We start from the raw sequence: 26,880 nt of genomic DNA on the forward strand, positions 1-26,880 counted from the left end.
CGGACCAGTAGGTTTCTCGACCCATACTTTGGCACCTGGGATCATTGCATCTGATGAGCTAAAACCCATGTCCCCACAAAGAGTTAAGACCATTGGTGGCTCCCCTTTCTTCACCATGAACAGTTTTACAGGTAACAGTATCAATTGGGCATCTCAATCTCCTTTATGGATCGGTAGCATATTCTCCCCACTGTTAATGAGGATCACCTTAATCACACCTTGGTAGTCTGCATCCACAATCCCACCCAACACCTGAATGCCTTCCAAAGCTAAACCCGATCTTGGGGCAATTAATCCCATATGTGCAGATGGAATATGCACTCCAATCCCTGTATCAATCACAGCAATACCCCTGGGTTCAAGACAAATCCTTGCATGCAAATCCACACCAGCAGACTCAGGAGTGGCACGGTAAGGGGCCAGAGCACCAAAAGATATTTCCCAGTATAACAGTGTTTCCACAGCTCTATTTGGCTTGATTGTAAGGCTGACGTCAACCTGCGCATCAATGGACTTTCACCGTTTGCAATGTGACGGTTATTCAAAATCTGAACAGCTTCCAACAGACGTTCTCGCCAACCTTTCAAAGTACCATCACCTGTTTTACGCAATTGTTCTTTCAATAACCCATTAATTCTCTAAATTAACCCAGAAGCCTCCGGGTGGTAAGGGACATGAAAAATCCATTCGATAATGTTATCGTATTCAATTAGGTAGCTCTCTCACATGGTAGACCCATGAGGTAACCAGAATATGTGTCCACAATCGTGCATGCGTATTGAGATCCTTTATTAGTGGGCATAGGACCGATATAATCGATCTGCTAAATCTGTTGAGGCAATTTACCTCGCTTCAAAGTACCATGAATAATGTGAGGAACTGATCGATTTAGGCAATCTGGGTTTCGGCCACGTCACGGCACCGAAACTGCCCTTATAGATTTAAAAACACAGATTGAAGATCTAGAAGACAAAGGCAAACTTGCTCTTTTACTCCTCTTGGACCTCTCTGCGGCCTTTGATCTTGTCAACCACGAAATTCTCTGTCACCACCTCAAATCAGCTGCACACTTTTCCGACAAAGCTACAACTTGGATTAGCTCCTTCCTAGACAATAGATCAATGCGCGTGTTCTCCCCACTAGCAGCCGCCCCACCTGCACCTATCTCCTGTGGTGTGCCATAAGGATCTTGTGTCTCACCCACGTTGTATAACGTGTTTACCAAACCTCTTTTCGATATTTTGGACTATCTGGGTGTCACTTACACCAACTAGGCTGAAGATACCCAGATACTAATCCCTATCTCAGGTGACTACACTGCTGACTCCTTTGCTGTCAATGCCATCTACCAGGTCATCCAAGCGTGGATGGCACAACACGGACTCTGTCTAAATGATGAAAAGACAGAGCTGCTCGCCACAAAAACTTACCAAACTCGACCCAGCGTTTAAGTCCTTCATCATCGATGGGAAAACCATCCCAACCACCAAGGACACAAAAACCCTAGGGATCTACATTGACTCGACTCTGTCCCTGTACAGACAAACTAACTCAGTCTCATCTGCAGCGGCATATACCTGCAAGCTTATCTCAGCCTGTCGCCCCTTTCTCTCTGCTACCAACTGTATTACCTTGGCTAGGACTCTTGTATTATCCAAGACTGATTACTGCAATGCACTTTACCTAGGCACCAATCGCTGCAACCTAAATAAGTTACAAATTGTCCAAAACAATGTGATTAGAGCTGCCCTCAACATTGCCTGGCGCCAACACATTTCCGACACTAGACGCAACATTCACTGGCTCTCAATCCCACACCGAATCTCCTTGAAAACCCTGACTCTTACCCACAAATGCCTTCACAACCAAGCTCCCTGTTACCTGGCCAACCATTTTGCCCTCCACAAATCCATCAGACCTCGCAGAATGGCTCATTCAAACAGCCTTGTCGTCCCACGTTTCAATCTCCAAAGATCAGGTGGAACCAGCTTCCCTATTATGGCAGCTAAATTATGGAACACTCTTCCTAACGAGCTTAGAGCAGAACCCTCCTTCCTGAGATTCAAACACCTTACCAAAGCCTGGTTGTCCGCCCAAGACATCTAGCATTGTGCTCTCGGCTCAACTTGTACATAGCCGCACCCTTGTATATACATTCTACTTGTCCTCTCACTATTATTATCATACCTGTAAACTTTGTAATATACCTGTAAACTTTGTAATTATTGCTCTGTCTGTTCTTCTCATGCTGTAACTAAGTGATGCGCCCGGTTGCCCCTGGGCCTCGTGCACTATACAAATAAAATAAATACTAAATACTAAGTCAATTTAGTAACCTGCTCAATTTTCATCCCATCAAGTGTGACTAGATCTTAAAAAGTGCTTACCAAAAGCCATGATTTTAGTTTTATTAATTCTTCAAAAAATTATAGAGTATATAACTGGTGTTTTCAAAGATCGTTGTTATCCTATTGCAGTATGGTCCAGTACAACTCTGTCATCTGCATATACTAACCATGTAAAGGGCAACTCACCCACTTTCGGAAGGAAATTGCAAATTGCATCATGCATATCATCGATATATATTGTGAGAAACCTAGGGGTATTCTCACTCCTAAACCCCTTAGATCCTCTACGCAGGTGGGCAGGAAAAGGCCATTGCTATTGGATCACGACCCTGGGGCAGAGAAGCAAGAAAGGATGACCTAGGTGGAGGGTCCTTGGGGAATAAGCATGGGAGGCCCTTGAGAAGACATGGCATTCCCCCTTTTCCTACTGACAACCAACCAAACCCTTCCCCAACCTTCATAGGCTGTTATAAGCCAGTTCTAATTTCTCCACAATTGACACTTGACAGTACAGGGAGGAAGAAGAGGCAACTAAGAGCAATGAAGACTATGTTCTTTTACCACTCTTGTACTGGGACGAGGAAGATGCCTGCTAAGAGCTATGAAGGTCAGGCATGTCCTTTTGATTGTGGTCAGGCAGGTCTATTTGAACATCCCCATCTGCAGTCTGTCAAGGGGCTGCAGGTGTATATAGGGAGACCAACCCAATGGAAGAGAGGGTGACACAGGAAGCAGCCAAGAGGCCGGTGCAAGCATCTGGAGCAGGATGGTGAGACACTGGGGACTACAGAGAGAGGCGATCCATGGAAGAGTGGGAGGGGAGCTCGGACTCCCTGGCGCGGGCTGAACAAGGTGAAGGGAGCCCTGAGGGAAGGCTGCCTAGGTCCTTGTTGTTCCAAGTGCTTGTTCCCCTGTGTGGGAGGACCAACACAGGGGTTTGTGAGGGGCAGGATCAGGAGACCTGACCCTGCAAGTAGAAGGCTGTGTGATCCTCACTGCAACAATTATGAAAGCGACCAGTGATTTTTAAGGAAAGAGAAACCCGGTGCGCGAGTGTGTGAACTTTATTACTGACTAAATAACTTTTATCGGAGTGGTTGTGTGCCTTGAATGAGCACGTTTTTGAAAGTCTTGGATCCGTCATTGTCAATTACCAAAGAGCTGGGAAAAGGGTAAAAGCTAAGAATACTTTGCATTGGAATAGTTGCGTGTGTTAAGAAGCACATTTTCGAAGGTCTCCGAACAGTGTGCAATTCAATTAAAGTGATACGAACAGTTATTGAACACTAGAGAAAGCACAATTGAACCAAAACCTAAAGGCATAATTGTTGAATACAGAACTGAATCAAACACTTGGTAACCATCAGAATAAAGACATTTGGAACCCAAAAAGGGAACAGAGGTTCAATTTCAAATAAACCAATGTATGTTAAAATGAATACAACTTTAAAGCATAACCAAATTTTACTCAAAGGAATTTCTGTTACTGCAACTTGGTCCGGGGAAATTACTGCCAGATTGCAAGTGGTGGGAGGTGGTGTTAGTCCCCATTAATTGGAATCCATAAAACTCCATGGGGTTTTCAGTGGAATTTCGCTGGCATTAATTTCGCCAGTGGTAATTCTGTCAGAAAGAAAACGTTTTTTTGTCAGAAAGGTGGCGGATTTACCTCCAGCCCTTAGCCGGAGGTGAATCATCCTCCTCTCTCTCCAAACTCGTGGTTGGGCAGTGCGGAAACTTGAAAAATACATTTATCAAATAGTACAACCTTTGATTCAACAAAGTGATACTTTTTAATAGACACTGGACATTTTTTGAGGATACTAAATGGGTTTACCCTCCCGAGGCCTCCACCTCACAATGGTTGCTAATAGGGCTGCAAAACTTATCCTTGGCCTCAAGCCCTGGGACTGTATCTCTCCAGCCCTAAAGTCTCTCCACTGGCTCCGGGTTGCTGCAAGTATCCAATTCAAAACCCCAGGCATCATCCATAAGACTGTCTGGGGCCTGAGACCACGCCATCTACAACTCTCTCTTACTAAATACTCTCCTTCCAAATTCCTTTGATCGTCTTGCTCCAATTCTCTGCTAGTCATGTGCTTCTCCAAGCAGAGAGCTACGGGCAGATCTCTCTCCTCAGCTGGCTCCCTCCTCTGGAACAGCTTCACTCTCTCTCTCTTGCACCGGATCACCTCAAGTTCTGCAAACAACTTAAGACCGTTCTCTTCTCCTCCTTCTCTCTCTCCTTCCCGTGCTAACCATCCCCTCTGTCACTGAGATCGACATCCTGGTCCCTCAAGAGTCCAATAGGGTCCCAACCTTCTGCCCAATCAACCCAGTACCCCCCCTGCACTGCTCTCTCAGGCTCACACCTGCCTGTTGGATGGCTTGCCTCTGCTCTACACTCACGTGTTGGGTGGTAGACCTCCCGCTAACCAGGGATGTCTCCGCCCGTGCACTAACCTGTTGCCTCCCCAACAGGCACCTCTGGCATTTCCTCCCCTAGGGGACACTAATTAGCAGTCCCCCCACACACTTTTTCCCTTTTCTTTTCACTGCACCTGCACGCTCTGAATGTCACAAGACCTAGTAGGACTGCTGTTTGCTTCTATTTACTCATTCTCATTTTTTATATGCTCGCTTGTTAACTTCCCTTGTGCCTTGTGGCACTTTGAAACACTGGGCCTCATTACGAGTTTGGAGGTAGCCATGCTCTTAATAAGGGTATGGCTATTCCCAAACTCGGGTCCAGCTCCGGGTCGCGCAAAAGGGGACTTACTGTACCATTCCAACCTTGGAGGGCCCGGTAATTCCCTTTCGCGGGGCCCAGAGCTGGTATGTCCCCATTCCCTTTTGAGCCCCAGTAGGGCTCAATGGGAATGGGGAGGATGTCATCAGCGGTACCGTTCATAATGGTACCGTTGCTACCATCCTGGTCTGCTCGCGGGTGCCGCTTTGCACGCCTGGTCTGACCAGGCGTCCAGAGCGGCTCCCGCGAGCAAACTCGTAATGTTGCGACATGGCAACAACGGCGTCGGTAGCACTACCGGCACTGTTGTTGCCTTACCGCAACAGTTGTAATGAGCCCCACTGTCTTGTTGTATAAGTGTCTTATAAACATCCAATAAATAAATAAATGCATTGTTGGTGTCTAATTTCACTCGTGATAGTTACATAGGATATAATAAACTAAATATTAATCCTCCTTTGGGTGACCCTTGAGTGCCTGAGCATATATCATGTGTCTGCTTTCCAGATTCAAAGTCAGAGGCATCAGTGGGGGGGGGGGGCTGAGATGGCTATAGCCCTGGGTCTTTTGGTTGTAGCCCCATATAGAAGCTCAGGGGCTATAACCCAAAAGCTAGCTAGCCCCGAAGTCCTGACAGCCCCAACATTAGCATAGCCCCAGATCTTTTCCAGACATAGCAATACCCCTTGTCAACGTGTCCATCATCCATATTTCTTGCAGAGCTATCAGAGTAAAAAGAGTTAGCAGTCAAACCCTCTTCTTCATTATAATGTGCACAACCTTGTGTTACAAGACCATATGTAAACTAGCTGGGTAGGGACGAGACAGTTGTCTCTCTTGTAAAATAGAGGGGAGCCATTGCCAGCTTGTGTTATCCAAATTATCCACCTCATGGTTTGAGTGGTTCGGGCCCTGGATGTGTGACACTCCGCAGTCTTGCTAATATGAGCAGTAGTAGCAGATTTGTCCCAATTAGACTGTGGACCATAGCAGTGTGGGTGCCCTGCAAGGAGCTGTCTATCGTAGCAATTGCATGGCTCACTAAGGGTCACATCTCTCATGGATTTTGCTGGAGACTTACCACTGACTGATCTCCCATCTACGGCGCAGTCACAACTCAACTTTGGTGGTTCTGAACCAAAGGACATTACGTAATCGAGAGTAGTTGTTGAATTGAAATGAACAACATCAGTGGCATACAGGTAATCTTCTTACTGCTCACAACTCTTCCCGGTAATGGAACGATTCGATGAAACAATGATAGCAAAGTTGATCTATTTAGATGGTAGTTTTTCTTAAGGCAGAACAGACTTTGCACTCTAGATGTAATGCTCATTGACCCTTCCTTGCATTCACCCGCAAGGGATATGCAATGTACACCATTTGTCATGCTTACAATGATCATATCCTCACAGTTATTTGGGGAGGGTCTATGGCTCACTGCGCTTTAGTGACTATGTGATCAGGACGAAAAAGCTGTTGAATATCTTCCAAAATATAGGAATCGTCCTTAGCAATACACAACTTATTAACTTTATCAGTCACACAGCTGGTCTGCTTGTTGGAAAAAGTGTTACATTATTTTGCCAAGTAGTCCCGTATATCGTTGTTGATGTAATCTATAACGGCCTTAGATTTGTAGTTATCTACCATTAATACCTTATTGCTATTCTGTTTCTTTTCCTTTTTCCTTTTCTCGATTTGTTTTATAATCAATGTGTCTGTTTCCAGTGTTATACCTGAAGATCTTGAATGAATAATTGATCTTTTACCTAATGCTTTCTGGTTTTCAATTTCTTGGTTGTTCTGTTTATGCAATGGATTAGTCCTTCTTTGTTTCCCTTTTTTAATAACCACAGAGGGATTAGGGCATCTTATTGTGGGTATGTCTCCAAGGTTGACCATTTCTTCAGAATCTTTGTTGTTCGTGACTGTGGATCTACCTCTCAGTGTGTTGTTTTTTACCACCTGACATGACTATTTCATCCTTTGTGGTGTGCTGGAGTCAGGAGTTGGACACAGAGGTGGATTTACAGTGGCTATTCCAACGAGGGAGACGACTCCTGCTGCACTCTTCAGGATCAGTAGCTTTAGAGTGGCTACTGTGACGAGGCAGATGACTCCTGCTGCACTCTTCAGGTTCAGCAGCTTTACTGTGGCTACTGTGAGAAGGCAGATGACTCTGGATGGAATCTTCAGTCCTCTCCAACCCCCGACCGGGTCTACTGTGACTCGTGTTGCCTTCTTCCTGGAGCAACCACGTCACTGGTTCTTCCTGGAGTCTTGGGTTCGGCCGCACTTCTTGGCTGTCCCTTCGCTGCTGTTCTCCGCTTCTAGCTGCTCTGCAATAGTCCTGCAGGGTCCTTGGTCATTCAGTTTCGGCACAGTTGTCAGACCGAATGGTCCACCTCAGTGAGGTCAAACCACCAACAACCATCTTCCAGCCAATGGTTGCCTCGACACACCTGCCTTCTCCAGAGCGCCCTCGCAACCTGCATTCGTGTCCTCTCCATCAAGGACTGATCTCTGCAGCTTGGTTCTCCACTACCATGTTTGAACATCCCAGGGTTTCCAACAGTCACGCTGGCTTCTTCTCTTCTGTAATCCTTTCTCTCTCATTATAGTCTGAAGCTGATCCCTCCCCAAAGGACTGTCAATGTCTTTCTCTGATTTCCATGGGGTCATCTTGATGTCTCTGTGGGGCCTCCTCTTCTCAGTACTATCTAGCTTTGCTTAGGGAGTAATGGGCATTACTCCCTCGATCTTCTTCTCAGTACTTGGAGAAAAGGTATGCAAATGCCCTTGTCTTTTCCTGGTCATGTTTTGGTTAGCTTCTAACTGAGTACAAGAGGGAGTACTACAATACATAACAGCAATACTCTCAGGTTGGTTAGCTGGGGTTTGTGGAGATCTCAAGGTCACACGGGTTAGGGAGTTCCATCATGGAACGGGAGTCCTCATCCCCATGAGGGAAATCCCTCTCTGGGAGGTCCTCTCACTTTTTACCACCCCTGGAGGTGACATTGGGTAGCAGCCTCACCTCCCTAGCCCCAGAGGGAAGGGTTGCTCCATGGGTAGAAATGACGCAATCCCATCATTAGCTAGCTCTATTCGTTGGATGCTGTCTAAAGAGTTCAATCAATTGTTGATTTGATGATAAGGAAATAATGTTGGATTAACTATTGCACACTTTGGATTCATCATTGGTGTACGGCTGATACTCAAGTACAGGTCGAGGTTGATATAAGCACAGGATGCATTTCAAATTGTAAAGTTATTTTTAAGTATATTCAGTGTGTCATTGTTCACATAATTTACTTTTCCTTAGTCACCTGTGTGGTATGTGTGTACTGGTGGTGTCTTGGTTTTCATCTTTGGGGTTCTTCGTGTCCCGATTCTTTGATGTAGTATGGCTGACTATGTATATCGTATGAATTTATATTATTTTACTTTAATGATAGTATGTTGCCATGTCGTGATCAGTGATTAGACTGCTCAAAACATTTTGTATTGATTAAATCAAGCATCAGAACTTATTTCTAAACCGTGGTGTCAAATATTTTTTTCTCAAAACAACACATGTACTAATTCCACTAATTGACGTATAAAGCCAAAGAGAGCCCCTCCTTGGTTGTGTTTTTGTATTTGATCCCACTTGTAGGCTTTTTCGAATTCAATTCCGGTGGCTTACCGCTTACCTTTTTTGTTGTAATCCCATGATTCGTTACAACTTCTTCTCAGGATTTGCTTTAATAGTTGGAGGAAAAATATGAGCGTCAGAGATGTTGAGAAGAGGTGTCTTTAACACATGCCACATTCGTAAGAGGTCTGATAGGTATTTCTTGTTCCAAGATATTCTTCAAAAGATTTGAATGCAGCATTGTTGTCTGCTGTATACTTTGACATCATTTGATTAGTGTGGTCCGTAGGCATCTAGTGCTTGAAAGTGCGTGGTTGACGATTCATTATGAAAGGAAAGAGTATCCATTGGATCCACGTTTGGCAGTGACTGTGTCGAACTCAACTGCCTGACCCGTCATCACATCATTTACTAGAGTGTAATTATGTAGGGGTAACTGCAGCATCTGTAGTGCAATGTGTATCTAAATCCATGTTAATTCCAAATACCTTCCTTATAGAGCCCTTCACTCTGCTACCTCCAATTCTTTATCAGACGCTTCTCTAGACAGAGAGTGGTCGGTAGATCTCTCTCCTCTGCAGGGGCCTCCCTCTGCAACAGTCTCAGTGCCCCTCTCAGACTTGAGCCGGATCACCTGAAGTTCCGAAAGAATTTCAAGACCTCCCTTTTCACCTCTGCCTTGTCTCTCTCGCTTCCCTACTAACTTACCTTGGCTTGCACTGCCTCTAGGCCTACTACGCACTTAGGGGCTGTAAGCTGTTACCCCTGCAGCCCCCCTGGCTCCTAGCATTTACCTAGAGCCGCGCTGCCCTGGCTGCACTTACTCAGAGCCAACTGCCCTGTCCACACTTCCCCTTTCCCCTCTCCCTTGCCCTTCCCCCTCTCCCTTCCCCTTCTCGTTGTCGCATTTGCACAATCTGAATGACACAAGGCCTAGTACGATTGTTTGTCTTATCTTCCCTCCGGCTTCCCTCCCTTGTCTTGTGGAGCCTAGAAACACTTGTCTACAGGTGGAATATAAATGCCATATTATATGATGTTGCTCAACTCTCTAATGTGTTTGTTAGGTTTTGATAGTCCTACTGTTTCTTCACTGAAGAGAAACAGGACTTACTAAGTTTAGGGTGTACATACTCCTTTTGTTACTGCTCGGGTGCTATCTATAATGCATGGTGTGTCATAACCCACAGGAGCAATAGCTTTAGCTATTTGTTCAGACAGTTTAGTTACCAAGCACTTTCAGGAAGATTGTATGTGGGTTTCTGGCGTTGGTGTGTACACAGAATCCCCAGTAGTCTAGACTGGAACAATTTAGTGACTTTCCCCTCAAACTCTAAAGGGGAGTGTAGAGCAGGGGGTGCTCGAATGTTTGTAGGGGGCAGATTATTGGGTGGTGAAGATCATAAGTATGGACATTCGTAGTGGGGCCAGTAGCTAAATCACTTTGTCCCGCACTTTCCTCTATTGACCGGTACCACAGAGATCTCCACAGTCGATGTGGTGACCACTCTGCTGCTGGTCCTGGAGCGGTTATCAAGATCAGCCATTTGTGGTCCTTCAACCGTATTACCGGATGATGGCATGACAGCGATGAGCTTTGCGGGCATTGCTACCGCGCGCACCACTGAAGTGCCATTTCAGAGCTGCAGGTCTGCCTTTAATTGGCAGCGGTTCAAAGGCTTCCAGCCCCACAGTCACCACACATGGGGGCAAAACCTGGTATTTTGGGATAACAAGTCCTGCTGCAAACAGTTGTAACAAAAACAAAGCAGGGTTAATATAGCATGATCACTACATTAGTTACATATTTCCCTAAACTCTACCAACAGTTTCCTTATGGTATTACTCATGAAGAAATAGTCTATGGTACTTTGCTTTTGACCACATCTAAATCCTTACTGTAGCATGTAATTTTGTTAATGGGCATCTATGATAAACCAAACATGATAAGTGTTATTACATGGCTAGACTATGGATTTCACCCCCTAGGTGGGGGCAAACTGTTTTGCTTTTGCTCGGCCACGTGAGGAGAACACTTACACTTACGTTTCCCTGGCCCCAGGCAAAACAAGTTATTGGACTCAGACAGGCAAGAAATCACACATAGACTAATTGTTATACTAAAACAAATGGCTCATTATATGCCCTTTATTCACACAATATATGTATATTTGAACTTAGCATACATAAACAAACATACACTTATATATATATATATATAAATATAAATATAATATAAATATAAATTGCATCACCGTTAGTAAAGACGTAGAAGACACCTTCATCTTAGCCACTACGACACTGCTTAGTCCCTGAGCAGGTAGGGGAAGAGATCACTCGTGCTAACGGGGTCTGAGGCAGAGCGTCCTCCCTCTCAGCAAGACTGCATCACCCGGTGGTCCAAATTCTAACTAACTTTTCCACAGAATGACCTCTTCTTTATGGGGGCATGTCCCCGCCCTTCTCGGCTGAACAGCAGATCACAAGTGGAAGGGGCAGTGGAAAAAAGCAGTGCAGGAGTGGAAAAACCCAGCGTCCCTCTCATCGCATTCATTCCCGGACACCTTACCGTGCACCTGCAGGATGCTCCGACTGCCTTCCTGTATTCGTCCTTCAGTGGACAATACCATAACTATTCTCCATTGCATGTCTACTTAGCAATAATATTTATGTTGCTACATGACCTTGCTCTGCTTTCACTTCTGAAATGCTTGTTTATTCTGCGAAGGCCCACGAAGATGCAGACTTTTATTACCGTGATGGGAGATGAGTGTCCAAAATGTCTGTGCACGGACGCCATGTTGTTCTAGCTCACATTTCGCACAAGCATTGCCAGAAATGACCGCCATCCCATGGTAGGCCTGAGCAAAACAAGGATCTAGGTGAGGGCTGTGGGCAGTTAACAGCCATATCCACACCCCCGCCGTGGGAGATGAAAGCCATTTGTACCCCAGGATTCATCCCTTTTTCATTTCTATGGCAGCAGCTGGGATCGGAAGGTGAGCAGGGACTGGAGCTCAGCTCCAGTCCCACTTCTAAGTTGGGAGGGGGGGTGGGTTGGGAAGGAGGTTTGTTGGTTTTGTGGTGTGGGGGAGGCTCCTTGTTGCCTTTCCCACATAAAAACGTTTTTTTTTAAATGGCGCCATCTAGGGCAGGGCCTCGGGGGCCTGAAATGATGAGCAGAGAATGTATATTCTTGCCTGCTGTTCCAGCCATCTGAAAGGCCAATGGCCCTTCCATGGGTGCAAATTTAATATTTTGGTGCAAATAGTCCAACTAGAATTTCTTATTGTGGCATGGCATTTTTTAATGGGCATCACGGGTAAAGCAAACAGGATTAGTATAATTTATTAAGTGTCTAGAATGGTCTTCATTGGTGCAGCCATTCTGTACATGTTTTTTTAAATGTTATTGTGGCTTGCCATTTTTAATGGTAAAGACATCAGAAGTATGTTCTTACGTAGGGATATTGGCATGTATTGGCAGAGCCAAGCTGGGCATGTTTTCTAATAGTTTCATTACTGGCAAAGCAAACATGAGCATGTTCTCCTATGGTAATACTTGCATATATTTGTGCAGCAGGTATGGAAATGTATGGGCACAGCCAGCGTGAAAATGTTTTCTAGACTGTCATATACTGTGGGGAAAGCCATCATTAAAATGTATTGGGAAAAGCTCTTGTGCACTCTTGGTAACTTGCATATGTTAGATTGTTTCATGGGTTACCCTACACAACTGATTTCAAAGTGTCTGGCTTTTTGCCCAATTTTTCACAGAAAGTGTTCTTCATAATCCACCATTTTAACCCATTATTGAAATGTTTTCATCAGACCCAGCTTGGCTGGTTCGGTCTCCCTCGCTTCACTCGGTCACTCTCGCATATTGTGGGAAAAATGTACGGCCCTCCAATTAAAAAATTCACCAGCCTCCACTGGAGCAAGGAAACAGGTTTCCCTTCTGCGCGAATGCCCGTGGCAGGCTCTTGATGAAGAAGTTGTATTGAAATTATGAGGCAGTTGTTCGCACAGAAAATGCCTGCAAAGAAACGATCAAGCACCATTCTCCCAGCTTGCAAATTCCCTGCTGCAAAAAAGAAGATTTCTCCCATTGGGCTTATATTCTCTGGAACCACTGTCTTTGCCTATCCCTTCTATCTTTCAGGAAGGAACTGAAAACGTTCTGATGTTTTAATGGGAAATAACTCTTGGCACAATCCGTTTTCTGTCAGCTTCTGGATAATAATATGAATAGATATCACCTAGGACTTTAAAACTATTTACATGCTTTTAGGCTTCATCCATGTTGTGATATGTGTGATGTCACACTCTCTTAGGGTGTGTCTTACTGTTGTTAAGTGCTCTCTTACACTTTTGGGTTAGGTTTGTGCCTACAAAAACAACTAAATAAATAAGTAAATACATAAAGTCTCAATGTTGCAGAGAGCTTACCAGAAGATTGTCCAACTCCAGATGCACATGCTAGAAGAAAGGAGAGAACCAGACTATCGCAGGCAATGCAGCAGGGGTCTCAGAGGGAGGCAAGCTCCACACCTGTCCATGGCCATTCTGGAATCCAAGATGGTGGCCAGACTTCATGTTACCTCAGGTCAAGCCCCTCCAAGTAACTTAACCACCAACCATCGCACAATCACAAAACAATCGACCAAGAACCTCCTTCTTGGCACTGGGTGTAACCCTTTATTGTATATACACTGCCAAAATAATGAAATTATATTCAAAGAACATTTCTGAAAGACACATTTTTGTTTCAATAAACTTAAACAATACATCCAGTCAAACAACTAAAACACAGGCAGAAAAGAACATCATATATGCGCTCATTGCTCCGTAATATAGTCTCTCAATAGTACGATTCTACAACTGCTAAGTTATCAAAAACAATCATCCAATATGAGATTCAATGCTATTTAATATCTAACACCCGCCAACACGTGTTTCGAGTGCAGCGGATTGCCGTGTTACCCTAAGAGGCTCCTATGCTGGAAACAACATAGATCATATAGCAGAAACGAGCAGCTTTGAGGATGTTTATGTTTATTTATTTATATAGCGCCATGTTGGCCCATGGGCGTAAGGGCGCTAACATAAATAACAAACACCAACCACGAATAAATAACAGACTTAAGGCAACAAACAAAAATGCAAAAACATGCAGGGGCTAGAATACATATGAGCCTTCCATACAAGTCAGTGTCTGCTTCACAAATCAGAAAGGATGCAATCGCCCATGCGTAAAATAATGTAAGCTAAAGCCAAGACAGATGCAATCCGTACTTCTACTAAGAGTCTTATGTAGTGGAATTTGCAATCAACTTCAACTCACATGGCACATTATTGAAGCTGTTAAACAGCTAGCTAAAAACAGTGGAAGGATACTATAACCACAGCCAACCAATATGCAATGTCTGTCCACATGTGAGCACCATTAGTCAATCCTTTGAATGAGTCAGGCCAGAACCTTCTTTTTGAGGGATTCCTTGGGCTCAAACCCTACTATGTCTTAACATTGAAAATAATAACATTTCTCTGGTCTAAGACAGAATCGCTTAGGGATTTATCTGGAATAAGGGGCATCTGTGTCTTGGCAATTCGTAGACTCATATGTCACGATTCGCTCCCTTAGCTCCCATTTCCACCACTTGGGGGCATGATTTGGAGTTTATTCCCTACTGAACTTTCCTTCCGAACCTTATGCTACAGTGCTGTGATGAATTGGGAGCGCTAAATCCTTATTTTCCAGCTTCTTCCCTTCTGGATCCATTCCAGGTTTTTGGCAGCTAGCCTGCTGCTTTAATCAAATGACTATGCTTCCCAGAATGCCTGGTCCACTGCTTCATCTCCACCCTTGCAGGACACGTTTGGGTGGAGGATAGGCAACTCCTGTGGCTGCAGGTGCAGCAAGCAGCACACCTGAGGCGTGTGCTCGTTAAGCAGCTTTAAAAGCCTCAGTCTGCTTCAGTCCAGCGCTGATCATTGATGCAGTGTTCCTGTTTGTGACTGGTCCCTTGTTCCTGGTTCTTAGCTTTGTGCCTATTTCCTAGTTTCTACTTCTTATTCTGAAATAATGTGCTTAATTGTGATTTCTGCTTCCTAGATTCCCTTTCTGTCTTCCTCTGTTTGCAGGTAGCATGTGTCAGTGCTTTCCTTTTTGGTGCAGCCCAGTTTATCTGTGTTGTATCTTTCTTTGACTTTGCCCGTTGATGCTGTAAACCTTAATGCTTTAGTCTTTCCTCTTTATAGATTTAGCTTCCTGCCTTTTTCCTTGGATGGGTGGGGGAGGTTTGCCTTTATAATTAAGTTTTCTCTGCTCCTGTTCCTTTACTTTCTCTTGGAATCCATTCCAGGTTTTCCCTTGCACTTCTGCATTTATTTCCCAATGATTACTAGGTTTGGTGTGCTGTTGTAGCTAGCTCCTGCATGAATGCCTATGTTTTCATCACTATTCTTACTTGCCCCTTGTCTTGAGTCTTATGTATTTAGTTATCCTCCCATTGCTGTTATAGCCTTTCTGGGTCCCTGTTTGATCAACAGGGTTTGTGGGATTTGCTGACATTCAAGTGGTAGTTCTCGTCCTTGTGAGTACTGTTTTTAAGTTCCCTTATTCAATACCATCAAGAGTGTTAGCTCACAGATCCTGTCGTTGCTTGCCCTGTACGTGGGCTTAGCGCTGTCAGTACCTGTAACAGCAATTGTGGGTAAGGAGCTTGCTGACTTTCCTTGTAATCATAAGGAGCTTCTATGTGCTTACCCCATACCCCTGTTCATATATTTGTATTGTTGTTACACTCTATTTGCACTCCTGGGTTTTAGTATACATGAGTCTTGGTTCCTGTGTGCATGTTGTTTGACTCAAAGCTATTCATTGTGTGATCTTGTGCACATTTCCCTTGCCATATTCACTGCCTTTGTCCTCACCTGACATCATAGTGGACCTAACTTTGGTCACCAGGTGATGCAGACAGGGGCAAAACACCCAATGGTACAATGCCACTCAGAGGTAAGACGCCCAGCGACTCAATGCCATTCTGGGCTAAAGATGAAGAATGAGTGAGGGACAGGGCAGAGCGCACTAATATGTGCAAGAGTCACAGGCGCAATGCCATGCCCTGCACCCAATGCCTTGCAGCCCATCCAACACTCACCTTGGCGCTCTATCCTGCCCTAAACTTTCTCAGTAGCGACAGCCTAGTAAGTCCCTATAGACTCACCAGACACTACCGCAGCACTCGGGGACAAGCCCACACAGGCTCAGCAGTTTACCCTAGTCCTGGGCTCTTCTCCACGCAACACTGAGACACCAGCACCAAGACGCAAGTGTGAACACACTACGGTCCACTTTGTGGATAATTGAGGAAGTTCAATAGCCAAGCTTTATATGTGCAAAATGGATGAATTAAGGAAGGCAAATACACAGTACACAGAGAGTGCATCAAGTTTTTTTTTTAAACAATTTTTTTTTATTTTCATTTAACAACAAACAAACACAAAATAAATAAATGGCACTTTCGGGTTTGAGTTCATAATGTGCGTTATCTGCTCAGGTCACGGCTAGGCTCCCTCCTCCTCTGTCATGGTTGTCTCGTTCCGATCTGCATGCTGCGCCCATGTGCGGACAGGACATTTCTCCTCTCCTCCCGGCTCGCTCAAATCAGTTGCGCTGTTTTCCTCGTCGCTCCCAAATAGGTCTTGTACCAAAGTATTCCACGCTAGTATTCTGGCCCCACTGTTATTTTCTCCCCTTTGTGAGGCTCTGGTCCAGACCGTTGTTTCTGCTACTGCCCATTTTTGTAGGTCCACCCACCAGCCTTCTATCGGGGGTCCTGCGCTTGCTTTCCATGCCATTGCAATGCAGCGTTTCGCCAGTATTGTCATCAAGTCTGTCATCTTAGCTACATGGATTCTCTGCTTGTCGCCCCTCGGAAATAGGCACAGCATGTAGGACGCCATCGACCAGGCTCGCATATGGATTCCTGCTTTCAACGCTCTTTCCTGTATCGTATTCCAGAAGGCTGTTACTCCCGGGCATGTCCAAAACATGTGCACCATATCTGCCTGCTCTTCCTGGCAGCGTGGGCAGCTCCATATTTGTCTGTCCCCCATGTTCAACATTCTTTTAGGCGTTAAATATGCTCTGTGCACTATGTAGAACTGCAGCTGTCTGAACCTTGCGTTTCTGGAGACTTTTTCGCGTATTGAAAGGCTCTGTTCCATTCTTCATCCTTGAGGGGTCGCTGAAGTTCCTCCTCCCATTTTGTTCGACTGTTCAATGTCCTAGAGTTTATGGTACCCAACAGTTGTTTGTAAAGTCTGGACACAGTGTGTCCCCCCTCGGATGCATCGTACCAGGCGTCCAGCAGCCCACATCTTCCTCTTCCGGTAGGGTCTGCCACCTCTTTCTTATTCCTTGGACCATACTATTATACAGTATGAATTGGCCACTGTGTATGTCCTGTTCCTCCGCCAGGGTCTGAAAGTCTACCCAATGTCCTTCTTGCCACAGATCACCTATTTGGGCCACCCTTTGTCTTCCCACTGAGTTCTGAACGTTTCCAGGCTTACTATACGGGTGTCTACCAGTCACGCCAGGGGGATGTGCCTCGAACAGGGGTCTCTCATGTCCTGCACTTTCCATGCTCTTTTCCACAGTGCTCGGCCCAATTGGACTATTCTGGGAAGGGTTTTTGCTTAGGTCTCGTTTATCCACTGGAGTTCTTTCAGATAGTATCGCTGGAGCGATGGTGGAAACAGTATTGCATCTATGGAGGTGTCTTCCCCCAGCCACCGGACCACGAATTGGAGTTGTGCGGCCAAGTAGAATCGCTCAAAGTCCGGGAGCTTAATCCCTCCCCATTCATAGCCCCTTTGTAATGTGCTTAGTGCTACCCTGTTCCTCTCTCCCCCCATAGGAAGGCCCTTGTCATGGAGTGTAATCATCTGAAGAAGGACACGGGGATGTTGTAGGGGATGTTGGTGAAATAATATAGGCAAAACTATCATCTTCATTAGGGCCGCCCGGCCTATCATCCCCAGAGGTAGTGTTTTCCAGAACTGCATGACGCTCTCTGTTTTGTCCAGGGCTGCCTGCGTGTTGGCCATGTGTGTTTCTGTGGTGTCGTGATATATGTCCACCCCCAGGTATCTGAAAGTGATTGGAGTCCATGTCAGGCCCAGGCGTGGCAGCTGGTCTGATGTCATCGCCCTCAGGCGCGCTAGGGGGAACAGCGAAGATTTTCCCTTGTTGATGGTGATTCCCGATAACCTGCCAAATGCTCCCAGTGCCTCTAGTAGGTCCGACAGGTGAGTTTGTGGGTCCTGGACATAAAGCAGTATGTTGTCTGCGTATATTGAAATCTAGTGTGTTTCCCCATCTATCACTATGCCGGTGTCCCTGTACTCTGCCCTTAGGAAGGCCGCGAACGGTTTCAGAGCCAATATATATAGTATTGGGGACAGCGGGCACCCCTGTTTCGTACCTCGCCCTATGCTCCACTCCCCTGAGAAATGCCTGCCCGTCTTGACTCTGGCCCTCGGGTCTTTGTACAGCAGCTTTATCCAACATAGGAACCCCCTGCCTATCCTGAAGTGGGCGAGCGCCCCCAGAAGCCAGTCCCAGTTCACTGAATCGAACGCTTTGATTGCATCTAATGACGCCACTGCGTATTCTCCCTCCTCCTGGTTCGTCTTGTTAATGACGTGTTGGAGTCTCCGGAGATTCCATGCCATGTTTCGTTCCGGCACATACCCCGTCTGGTCTGTGTGTACCAGTGTTGGTATCACCCTTTTTAGCCGGTTGGCCAATGCTGCTGTCAGTATCTTGGAATCTTGATTTATCAGAGAGATCGGTCTGTAGGACCCACACTCGAGGGGCGGCTTCCCTGCTTTAAGTATCGGGACTATTATAGATTCTGACATACTGCTCGCGAGTCGTCCGCTCTCGAATGCCTCCTCAAGCGTCTCCAGTAATCTCGGGGCCAAGCTATCTTTGTATCTTTTATAGAATTCCCCCGGTAACCTGTCGGGCCCCGGGGACTTTCCTGTCGGTAGCTGGGTGATGACCTCCGTCAGTTCCTCCACAGTAAGGGGGGCGTCCAACATCTGGGCCTGCTCTTCTGACAGTCGTGGGAGTTTTATTTCCGCAAATGCGTCTTCAAGGTCTCCCTTTTCTGCTTCTTGTACTTTGGTATATAGTTTCTCATAGAATTGCGAGAACACCATATTTATACCCTCCTGGGACCTTTCAATCTCCCCCTGACTGTTCTGAATTGCGTTTATCGGTTCTCGCTTGGTCTCCTGTTTGGTTAGCCAGGCGAGAAGTCTACTAGGCTTATTCCCTTCTGTGTGCAGCCTATGTATGTACTTCCCATAATTTAGTCGCCCTAGTCTCTCCCCGGCTGCCGTACACTGTTGTCTCAGAGTGGTGAGGTCGCCCGTTTCTCTATCTTCCTTTCTATCTCATCCAATTCAGCCAGGGTTTCTCTCCTAAATCCTCCCGTTTTCCCAATCGCCGCCCCCCTGATCACCACATTAAAGGCCTCCAAGGTCGTTCCAGTGCTGTCCACACTACCCATGTTGTGCTCGAAGTAGTTGTCTATTGTGGTTTGGATATGGTCTTGGAAATCCCCTTCTAGGAGTGCTTCCGCCCTAAGTCTCCAGGTGGGTATGGGGGCTTTCCTGTATGTATGTGCCCATGTTGCTCCCAGTGGGGCGTGGTCAGATAGGGTTCGTGCGTGAATGTGTGCCTCAGTGAATTCACCTAGTGTCTCTTTGCCCGTGAATAAATAGTCAATTCGGGTGAATGTCCCATGTGGAGCGCTATAGTGCGTGTATCCCCTTTCACCTATATGTACCTTTCTCCAGACGTCTTCTAGCTCAAGCTGGTCCAGTGTCTTCTGCCACACCCGCGCTGGCGGTGCGGCCCTTTTGTGTTTATCGTCCGACCGGTCCAGCCTGGGATCCAATGTGCAATTAAGATCTCCGGCCCAGATGGTCGTGGCATTCCTGTACGGGGCCAGCCGGGGTGTGAGTGATTTAAAGAAATCTGTTGCATCGTGGTTTGGGGCATAGGTATTCACCAGACACACTTCCCAGTTCTCCAGCATTCTGTGAACAATCAGGACCCTGCCTTTGGCGTCTCGCTCCTGTTTGATTAGTTGAAATGGGATGCCCGGGGCAATCCAGGTCGCAACCCCTCTCGCATAGAGTATGTGGAGCTGTATATCTGGCCGCCCCATTTCTTGGCCATCTTGGCTTGTTTTTCAGCCATCAGGTGGGTCTCCTGCATCATTGCAATGTGGACTTTCGCTTTGTTTAGCCAAGCGTAGACCCTCAGTCTCTTCACGTAGGCTTTTAGCCCCCTGACATTCCAAGTCACCACTTTTAGTTCATCTCGGTTCCTGGGTTTTACAGATTCCAGCTGCCGCTCGTTCCCATCGGTCGGTTTAGTTTTCCCTTTCTGGCATGCTGGCCCGGGAGGTCCGTCCATCGTCTTTTCCCAGATATTCTCCTGGTAGCTTGCGGGTCCACCTTCTCTCTTGTCTCCCCCTGTCCTGGTGGACCGCCCTGCCACCAGTGTCCGTTTCTCACTGGCTCTTCTCTTTGGTATTCCTTGCCGGGTTCCTGCGTTTGAGTGCAGCCTCACTTGCGCCCTTCCGTTGCCTTTGCTGTGTCCATGATCTCCTCGCTCATTATGTTTGCCTCCTCTCGTGCCTTCTCTTAACAAACTTAACCACACTACTACAACTACTATAAACCAACGCCCAGCCTCCCTCCCCCTGCTCGGGCCCCGCCGCATTGCAGGTGCTACCCTCGTTCCGCGGGCGCACTCATTGCGGCGTAGTGCCTTAAAACTGACACTGCTAACTTATCGCTGCTTGGGGTCTCCTCTGTGGGTCTTGACGGTCCAGTGCCGGAGGCCTCGAGCTCCCAGGTTAAACCATTAATTTAAGCTTTCGGTTCTCATTCTGCTAATTGTCCTGCTGTATCTCGATTTGGCAGGGTGTCCTTAGTGTTTTGTCCTCACCCTCATTCCCTGACTCGCCGGGGTGCCTCACGGTTCCTCTCGACCCCCTCTCTTGGTTGTGAGATCCCCTGCTGGTCCATCCACTCCTGGGCATCTGCCGTGGTCTCAAAGATCTGTGTCCTCCCGTTGTGCAGGATTTTGAGCTTGGACGGGTAGAGTAACATGAATTTCACCCCCGCTGCCCAAAGGCGCTCTTTGGTCGGCCAGAACTGGGCTCCCTGTCTTTGCACGAGTGCCGTATAGTCAGGCTAGATGGTTATCCTGGCTCCGTTGCGTGTTATCTCCCCGCCTTCCCTCAGGATTTTCTCCCTGTCTTTAAAGTTCAAGATCTTCGCGATCATGGATCTCGGTGGCATGTCCGGGCCGAGTTTCCTGGTTAGTGCTCTGTGTGCCCTTTCTACCACGAAGCCCTGGGACAGGGTCCCTGCACCTACTTCCTGGAGCAATAAATTCTCTATGCAATCTGTGGGGTCTCTGCCTTCCACCCCCTCCGGCAGCCCTACGATGCGCACATTGTTGCATCTGGCTCGGCCTTCCGCATCTTCGGCCCTGCGTTCTAGTGTTCTGATCCGTTCCAGTGCGCCTGACATTTGTGACTGAGAGGTGGTCACGTTTGCTGTGTTGCTCTGCACCTGTTGCTCCACCGTTGTCACTCTCTCTGCTAGGTTCCTCGTGTCCTGCCTGAGGAGCCCCACATCAACGATCACTGCGTCCAGCTTGCCCTCTATTGAGGCCTTCAGCTCCTCTATGGCCTCTAAGATACTGCCCTCCACTTGTTTGAGCTCCCCTTGTGTGACGTATGATGTAGCTGTGTCCGCCGCCACCGTCCCAGGTTGTGGGTCCTCGCTCTTGCGGGCAAATGTCTCCATGCTTGTTTGCCTCCCTGCTACCTTTTTGTTTGTCAGGCATGCTGATGTTTGTGGCCTTGTGAGTCTGTGCCTGGGTAGGGGCGGTGTGTCCCTAGACGGCCTCCACTTCATGGTCGGTGCTCTCCCTTCCTTATGGGTTATCCCAGACATGGCACCGTACTTCTCAGGCCTTCGTCGGCCCTGCTGAGCCCCAGCACCTCCCTGGCCCCGCTCTGTCGGCCCTATACCACCCTAGAAGGTGCGGATGCACTGGCACGCATTGGCTGAAGTCTCTTTGTGGTCTCTCTACCCAGCTGCAGCCTCGCCAGGGGGTCATTACAATCTCCTGCCTCCGCTGTCTCGTCCTTACCGGATGCTCCGGTTGCGTCTCTGCTGGTTGCTGCTGCTGCTTGCGGTGCCGCAGCGGTTCCGGGCTGGTGGCCACCCGCTTGCCTCTAGCTGTTGGGGGCCGGGACAGAGTCACCCCCACCGGGTTCCTGCTGCGTGGGCGTGCTCCGGTAGAACTTCTGTGTGCTGGGGGGTGCCCTGTCGGTGCCTCGGGCTGCAGGTGCCATCTTCTTCCTGTGTCTCGGCCCTCCGCTCTCCTCTGCCACTATCCGCGGTTGCCTGATCCTCTTCCGCCCATGTCCATGCGGTGCGGTGGTGCATGCCTTGTTCCTCGTCCCTGTTAGGGAGGGCGGTCGGGTTTGGGGCCTCTCTCGATCTTCCGCGGGTGGTGTGTGGGTAACTGCTGGGCAGCCGTCTCCGCCCCTGTGCCTGGCCGTCTCACGTACTCAGCTTCCGCTGCCCCTCGGAGCGCGGGCGGGTCCTCAGTGGACCGCAGCCACCATTTTGTGTGTGGCGGTCCAGCGCCTCTGCCTTACCTTGTTTCGGGTCTTTCCGACCTCTGATTTTGTTCGAGCTTTTGCCCGTACGTGCCCTGGATCCTCCGGGTGCCATCCCTTCGATTTGTTCAGGGTCTCCTGTCATTTTTTAAGCGGTTTATAAGGATCATGTAGCGGATCGCCCGGGAGCTCTCGGTGACTCGCTCACTCTCGCATGGCCGCCAACTGAGAGTGCATCAAGTTATTGAACAGGCGACTGACTCATTGAACAGGATTAAAGTTTTTTGTGCTGAGGAAGACCTTAAATGGTCAAAACATATGTTGGCAGATGTTAGATATTAAATCTTGTTGAATATCACATTGGATGATTGTTTTTGCTAAATTAGCACTTGTGGAATCAAAGTGTTGAGAGACTATATATACGTTTTGGTGACTTTGGACTTAGGTCATTGGCTCAACCAAGACCCTGCCAGCACCCTCCTAAATTTAGAGTATAGATAGTAGGATAATTGTGTTGTAGGTTCATAATGTAGGTAGTGAGCTGAACCAGATAATTAGCCCACTCAGTTATTATTTTAAGAACATTATATCCATGACTTTTCAGGTCAATTGATCCTTCATGAGATATGAACAGTCTTCCTCTGTCTTTAGGTATGGAGAACATACCTAGTACATAGCCATCTATAAATGCGGTACATGTTAGTTATTTGCGAAGATATCTATAGCTTCACAAGTGTGTGCATAGCACAAACTCTGGAGACTTGGAGATATACAGGAGTCCACAAACAGGAAAGAATCCATGGTGGGTTAAACAGATCTTGTTTCTTGACACCTTTCTCCTACAAACTCTTGCACATGGAATCACAGACAGCACAGCCCTCAATACAGAGGTGTCCTCAGTATCATTATGCAACACTGAAGGGGAGAAAGGACCCACCTAAAGAAAGCTGCCAGTTCAGTCTTGCAGTATGAGGCATTGGAGTAGGAGCTGCAGGTATGTGTGTGTGTGTGTAGGTGTCACTCTACACTTACCTGTCTTCCTGGAGTAAGGTCATACGCTCTCCTGCCTGCCGGCTCTCCCAGCTGCACCTCCAGACAGGTGTGAATTGTAGACTGAGGTGCCTGCTACACCTGGCCCGCCCCTGCAGCCTAAGCAAACACTATAGTACTGCCCACCATCACGGCGCTCACATGATCTCCCACATGACTCTACACTTACCTGACTTCCTGCAGTCGGGTCAGATGTTCTCCTGCCTGTCGGATCTCCTGGCTCTGCCTCCAGTCAGGATCTGGTTGCTGCCAGAGGTGCCTGCTAAACTTGTCATACCCCTGAACCCTGAGCAGATGCCGCTGCACCTTCCACCATCACTGGGTTTACATGACTCTCATTGCCTTTATCTTCTGCTGTATTTGAGCATCCTCACCCTTGGTGACTACGTCAAAGGGCGCGTTCACACTTGTGAACCACTGGTCAACCTTCATATCCTCTTGCCTGTAATTTACAGCTTGCCCTTGCACTGGCAATCCTTAAAATGTTGTCTTTCTATTTTCTATGCTCTGCCCTCTATGTCTCCCTCCTCATACTTCATTCTCCTATTATGACTCTTCCCTACTAGACCATCTTCCTTCTCCACTTCCCACTCTTGCAACTCCTCTTATCGTACCGACCACCCTCTATCCCCCTCTCCTCATCCTCTTGTCTCTATTGGCCTCTGGAATGCTTGTTCAGTTTGCCGCAAATCCCACTCCACTCTTGAGCCTTTCTTTTGTCTTAAACTTAGAGAAATCGGACTGCTCCCTCTAACTCCATCACTCCTGCCTTTCTCTGTTCTTCTTCTAACTTTTCTCTTGCTCCCTGCCTTCCCGGAAAAGGTGGAGGTGTAACATCTTATTTCACTCTTCTTGGCCCTTTGGTCCCTCCCCTCCAAACCTTTCTCCTTTTCTGTCCTTTAAATATCAACTATCAAACTTCTCTTCACTTCTCTCACTTTAATTTCTTACCCTTAATGGACCTCCTGGCCCCCACAATCTATTACTGATGTCCTTGACACTCTCCTTTCTTCTCTCCTTCCACTTTCTACTCCATTTTATCTTCTCAGTGACTGTAATTGTTATCTTGCTACTACCCAGTCTTCTTCCTCTTCCTTCCTTCCTATCTATCATAGAATTATACGTTCCCTGCCCCCCTCCCTTGTTTCTGGTTCCTCTCTCAATCTCATTTCCTTATCTTCCCCTACTGACACTACCAAACTACTCATGGGATAATTTACCCCTTTCCTTCACTCCTACTCATCCCTATATTCCTAACTCTTCTCCCACTACGGTGTAGAGGAGCAGCTGCATGCCTCTGCAGATAACCCTGCCCCTCTACCTCCCGAATGTTGGAGACCTGAGATCGTGTGTGTTTGACACCAGCAGTTGTGCCAATACTGCGTGTGTTCATAAGAAGATACCCATTGAGACAACTGCACTGAATGTATCCCTGAAGCGATGACAACTTAAGGGAGGAACTCCCTGAAGGAATATGAAAAAGAGCAAAGAAAGAAAATAGTGACATCACAAAAGACATATGGGACATCCTGAGATACTGGCTGAAGAGGATGTATGGATCCTACAGAAATGAATGACGCAGTAAAGAATCAAGTGAACTTTTAAATACAAAGAAGATTATACGTGTACGAAGTGCTGCAGAGAATCAACATTCAGAAATTGCACAGACGCTGAAACGCAAGTAGACTAAGTCATCATAGAAGCTGGCTATATGTAGTTATTTAAATACAGGCGAAGCCGCCATTGTATAGAAGCTGGACATCGGTATCATGAATTTAGTTAGTCAGGACTCATGAAGAAGAAAGGGAAAACTGTGTTGCAGCAAAAAAAAGCTGAATGGTGGAGCTGCATGGCAATGTTGTCTGGCCTGGAGTCAAGACTGAAGCAGCCAAGGTGAGCTATAGATTCTGGAAAGGAGCGAACGTGCAAAGGATAAATCATCCCTTGTTAAGGTGAAAAGAAAGAACACCAAGAGTGCCAAGTTTAATTCTTTTAAAGCATTCATTTAAAACCTGCAAAATGGACCAAAACATGGTCTCCTCTTACAGCCCACGCGTTGAACATCTCCGACCTTATCACCACTCAAAACCTCGACTTCTTAGCCATTACGGAAACCTGGCTACATGCTGCCTCTGGCCCACTCCTTGCCCTCGCCATTCCCATTGGTTACTCTATCACTAGAGCGGACCGCCAAACTACATCTAAAGGAGGTGGAGTCGCATTTATACACAGAAATAACATCACTCTCAGAACCATCCCCAACACTGAGCTCAGCTCCGCAGAATCCCTCTCTGTGAAACTCACCCTATCTCCTACCAACACTGCCACCATCCACCTTATCTATAGACCTCCAGGACCACTTGGCTCTTTCATAGATGAGATCACGGCCATTCTGACCCTCAATACTAAACCCAACTCGAAGGTATTGCTACTAGGCGACCTCAACTTGGGCCTTCTCGACACTAAGGATCACTTGGCCTCTGAAGTAGCTACCACATTAGCTAATTTAGGCTTCCAACAACGCATTGACGAACCCACCCATATTAAGGGCAGGACACTCGATTGGATTACTACCCTTAACTGCAACACAACCATAAGCTCCAACCACGCCTGCGCCTGGTCCGACCATCACATTATCATCTTCCACTTACCAGCGACCAACCCCCACACTGCTCCTACCATAGCTCCAGCCATTCCCACTAGGAACAAAAAAGACATCACTAAGGATAAACTCCTCCCTCTCATCCTTCCCATCCTGAACAAATGCGTGTCCCAACATAACGACCCAAAAAAGCAAGGTCCTGGTGCATCAAAAGGTTGGCCCATATAAGGTATAAGTGAATTAGAATTATTTTTCTGGTCCAAACCCTAAATAGCTAGTGTCATTTGTACATATTATATGCGGTTAGAAGTCAAAGTCATTCCTTCACAAATGAGACATAAACATTCTTGAAAGTGCAAAGTAAAAATTTTTTATGTCAAGAAAAACAAAAAAATAACATACATGGTGAGGTCTAACATGTAAAGACATATAAAATCAGTAATATAAATGGTACATACAGATTTTTTGGTATAGATTCATTAACAGAATGAGAACACTTAATGGGAAACATTAACATAAATTTGTTCTTCATCACTTTTAGATAACAAATGAAATCTGAACAAATGAAAGTATAGAATTGAAAAGACAGTTATGTTAATGATAAACTGTATTTTTGCTGGTTGGTCATAAGGAAAACAAATGCCCCTTATTGTTGTACAGTTGTAATGAAACAAATAAATTAGTTATTTTTATATATCCCCAATAGAATTTTTGTTTTTATATATTGGGATTGGGTCTGCCAACGACCCCACAGCCCTA

The sequence above is a fragment of the Ambystoma mexicanum genome, chromosome 14 (genome assembly GCF_040938575.1).
Source record: "Ambystoma mexicanum isolate Mex_15411 chromosome 14, UKY_AmexF1_1, whole genome shotgun sequence".
Classification (NCBI taxonomy): Eukaryota; Metazoa; Chordata; class Amphibia; order Caudata; family Ambystomatidae; genus Ambystoma; species Ambystoma mexicanum.